Consider the following 5,000-nt stretch of genomic DNA (forward strand, 5'->3'; position numbering starts at 1 on the left):
AACGTACCGTCGGACTTAGTCTCTGAAACGCTCGACCACTTTGTTCCAATAAAGTACCGTTATAAAACGTCCTATCGTCGAGATATTTTAACGCACCGCTTATTTTAATATTTTAAACGAGTTTTTATCGAAAAATTTAATTTTTTTTTTTTTTCAAAATCGCATCAGTAAACCACCTCTTTTAACGAATACGGACAAAAACCACGTTCTTAATCGATTAGAACACGTTGAAACAACGAGAAATATGCAAAAAAATATATACCTTGCAACGTTAATTAACGAAATAATTAAACAAATATCGCAGTCGTGTCAGTTCGTCGAACACAAATTTTTTAAAAAATTCGAAAAAACGTTTAATCCAGTTGTATTTAATAGAGATATAACCGTTTCCGCAAAAATATTTATACCTTATAACGCTTTTTAACGAAATAACTCGAAATAAGTATTTCGGACTTTTCCGCCGGCCGAAATTTTTCTAAGTCCCAACGTACCGGTCCAGAATGAGACAAAGTTCCAAAGGCCCGGTCGTATCCGTCCGTTTTTTTTTAACCTTCCACGGACGAAATAAACGTTTAATCCCGACGTAAAATACAATAATATAGCGATTTATATAAAAATATTCATACCTCATAACGCTTTTTAACGAAATAACTCGAAAAAACTTTTCGGTCCGAAATTTTTCTAAGTCCCTACGTACCGCTCGAGAATGCGACTAAGTTCCAACGTCCCGGGCGCGATCATACTTTTTTTATATAACTTTTCAGCGACGAAATAAATGCTTAATCCCGATGTAAAACGTCATTTTAAAGCGATTTATGCAAGAATATTCGCACCTTATAACGCTTTTAAGCGAAATAACTCGAAAAAACCTTTCGAATAAAAAATTTTTTTTTAACGTTTTCGGGACCAAATAAACGTTTAATCCCGACGTAAAATATAATAATATAGCGATTTATATAAAAATATTCGTACCTTATAACACTTTTAAGCGAAATAACTCGAAAAAACTTTTCGGTCCGAAATTTTTCTAAGTCCCAACGTACCGGTCCAGAATGAGACTAAGTTCCAACGTCCCGGACGAGTTCGCACTTTTTTTATATAACTTTCCAGCGACGAAATAAACGCTTAATCCCGACGTAAAAAGTCATTTTAAAGCGATTTATGCAAGAATATTCGTACCTTATAACGCTTTTTAACGAAATAACTCGAAAAAACCTTTCGAATAAAAAATTTTTTTTTAACGTTTTCAGGACCAAATAAACGTTTAATCCCGACGTAAAATATAATAATACAACGATTTATATAAAAATATTAATACCTCATAACGCTTTTTAACGAAATAACTCGAAAAAACTTTTCGGTCGAAAATTTTTCTAAGTCCCTACGTACCGGTGGAGAGTATGACCAAGTCCGACGGGCCGAGTCGCGTCGGTCCACTATTTTTTTTTAACGTTTTCAGGACCAAATAAACGTTTAATCCCGACGTAAAATATAATAATACAACGATTTATATAAAAATATTAATACCTCATAACGCTTTTTAACGAAATAACTCGAAAAAACTTTTCGGTCGAAAATTTTTCTAAGTCCCTACGTACCGGTGGAGAGTATGACCAAGTCCGACGGGCCGAGTCGCGTCGGTCCACTATTTTTTTTTAACGTTTTCAGGACCAAATAAACGTTTAATCCCGACGTAAAATACAATAATATAGCGATTTATATAAAAATATTCATACCTCATAACGCTTTTTAACGAAATAACTCGAAAAAACTTTTCGGTCGAAAATTTTTCTAAGTCCCAACGTACCGGTCCAGAATGAGACTAAGTTCCAACGTCCCGGACGAGTTCGTACTTTTTTTATATAACTTTCCAGCGACGAAATAAACGCTTAATCCCGACGTAAAACGTCATTTTAAAGCGATTTATGCAAGAATATTCGCACCTTATAACGCTTTTAAGCGAAAAAATTCGAAAAAACGGTTCGATTAAAAATTTTTTTTTAAAGTTCTCGGGACGAAATAAACGCTTAATCCCGACGTAGAAATACATAATATTGCTATTTATGTAAAAATATATACGCATCATAACGCTTTTAAGCGAGATAACTCGAAATAACTTTTTGGACCGGAATTTTTCTAAGTCCCTACGTACCGGCCGGGGGATCGACGAAGTGCCAACCGCCCGGTCATGTCGGTCCGGAGGGGGCAATTTTTAAAAAAAATAAAACGAAATCGTTACGTTCGACTAGAATTCGTCGAACCGTAACGATTTCTATAAAAATATTCATACCTCGTAACGCTTTTAAGCGAAATAACTCGAAATAACGTTTCGGTCCGAAATTTTTCTAAGTCCCTACGTACCGCTCGAGAATGAGACTAAGTTCCAACGTCCCGGACGAGTTCGTACTTTTTTTATATAACTTTCCAGCGACGAGATAAACGCTTAATCCCGATGTAAAACGTCATTTTAAAGCGATTTATGCACAAATATTAGCACCTTGTAACGCTTTTAAGCGAAAAAATTCGAAAAAACGGTTCGATTAAAAATTTTTTTTTAAAGTTCTCGGGACGAAATAAACGCTTAATCCCGACGTAGAAATACATAATATTGCTATTTATGTAAAAATATATACGCATCATAACGCTTTTAAGCGAGATAACTCGAAATAACTTTTTGGACCGGAATTTTTCTAAGTCCCTACGTACCGGCCGGGGGATCGACGAAGTGCCAACCGCCCGGTCATGTCGGTCCGGAGGGGGCAATTTTTAAAAAAAATAAAACGAAATCGTTACGTTCGACTAGAATTCGTCGAACCGTAACGATTTCTATAAAAATATTCATACCTCGTAACGCTTTTAAGCGAAATAACTCGAAATAACGTTTCGGTCCGAAATTTTTCTAAGTCCCTACGTACCGCTCGAGAATGAGACTAAGTTCCAACGTCCCGGACGAGTTCGTACTTTTTTTATATAACTTTCCAGCGACGAGATAAACGCTTAATCCCGATGTAAAACGTCATTTTAAAGCGATTTATGCACAAATATTAGCACCTTGTAACGCTTTTAAGCGAAAAAATTCGAAAAAACGGTTCGATTAAAAAATTTTTTTTAAAGTTCTCGGGACGAAATAAACGCTTAAACCCGACGTAGAAATACATAATATTCCCATTTATATAAAAATATTCATACCTCGTAACGCGTTTTAGCGAAATAACTCGAAATAACTTTTTGGACCGGAATTTTTCTAAGTCCCTACGTCCCGGCCGGGGGATCGACGAAGTGCCAACCTCCCGGTCATGTCGGTCCGGAGGGGGCAATTTTTAAAAAAAATAAAACGAAATCGTTACGTTCGACTAGAATTCGTCGAACCGTAACGATTTCTATAAAAATATTCATACCTTATAACGCTTTTAAGCGAAATAACTCGAAATAACTTTTTGGACCGGAATTTTTCCAAGTCCCTACGTACCGCTCGAGAATGAGACTAAGTTCCAACGTCTCGGGCGCGATCGTAAATTTTTTACGGCACCTTGCGGGGACGAAATAAACCCTTAATCCCGATGTAAAACGTCATTCTAAAGCGATTTATGCAAGAATATTCGCACCTTATAACGCTTTTAAGCGAAAAAATTCGAAAAAACGGTTCGATTAAAAATTTTTTTTTAACGTTCTCGGGACGAAATAAACGCTTAATCCCGACGTAGAAATACATAATATTCCCATTTATATAAAAATATTCATACCTCGTAACGCTTTTTAGCGAAATAACTCGAAATAACTTTTTGGACCGGAATTTTTCTAAGTCCCTACGTACCGGCCGGGGGATCGACGAAGTGCCAACCGCCCGGTCATGTCGGTCCGGAAGGGGCAATTTTTTAAAAAAATAAAACGAAATCGTTACGTTCGACTAGAATTCGTCGAACCATAACGATTTCTATAAAAATATTCACACCTTACAACGCTTTTAAGCGAGATAACTCGAAATAACTTTTCGGTCGAAAATTTTTCTAAGTCCCAACGTACCGCTCGAGAATGAGACTAAGTTCCAACGTCTCGGGCGCGATCGTAAATTTTTTACGGCACCTTTCGGGGACGAAATAAACCCTTAATCCCGATGTAAAACGTCATTTTAAAGCGATTTATGCACAAATATTAGCACCTTGTAACGCTTTTAAGCGAAAAAATTCGAAAAAACGGTTCGATTTAAAAATTTTTTTTAAAGTTCTCGGGACGAAATAAACGCTTAATCCCGACGTAGGAATACATGATATTCCCATTTATGTAAAAATATATACGCATCACAACGCTTTTAAGCGAAATAACTGGAAATAACCGTTCGGTACGAAAATTTTTCAAAGTCAGACGGGCTCTCGAGCGTTGCTCGCTCGCTGCGCTCGCTCGAAAAAAAAACTAGCCCAACCCAAAACCAATCCCTTTTTCGCGTTCGTTCCTCGATTTCTCTTAAAATCGGAGAAACTGGCGGGATCGGTTTTGGGTTGGGCTAGTATAAGTTCGAGCGAGCGCAGCGAGCGAGCAACGATCGCGACCGTTACTTCGTACGTCCACGGTATATTTTCGTTACGTTAATTTTTCGTTACTTTCGTCTCGTTTCTTGGATCGATCGAGAGCGGTTTGGTCGATGGTGAAAGAAGGAAAAAACGAGAGAACGAAAAGTAAAAGAGGAGCGAGCGCGCGTCTCGCCGTACGAATATCGTCGTCGTTCGTACGTACGTACGTACGTACCTTAAGAATATCGTACGTACCCCGGCGCTGACCCGCGATGCGGGGGGTTGGGGGGGGGGGGAGTGGCGCCCGGGCACGCCCTCGAGACGTTATCTCTATTGGATTTAAAGGAAAAAAAAATCGCTACGTACGACCATCGTTCGCATCGACGGCCGTACGTAGCGAAATTGTGTTTGGAATTAAATTGTCGATTCCAGCGGAGTATTGGTTTTTGCTTGAAAACGACAAAGTCCAGCGGCGTATTGCTTTTTTTTTTA

Source organism: Bombus fervidus, unplaced genomic scaffold (assembly GCF_041682495.2).
Source record: "Bombus fervidus isolate BK054 unplaced genomic scaffold, iyBomFerv1 scaffold0028, whole genome shotgun sequence".
NCBI classification, from domain to species: Eukaryota; Metazoa; Arthropoda; class Insecta; order Hymenoptera; family Apidae; genus Bombus; species Bombus fervidus.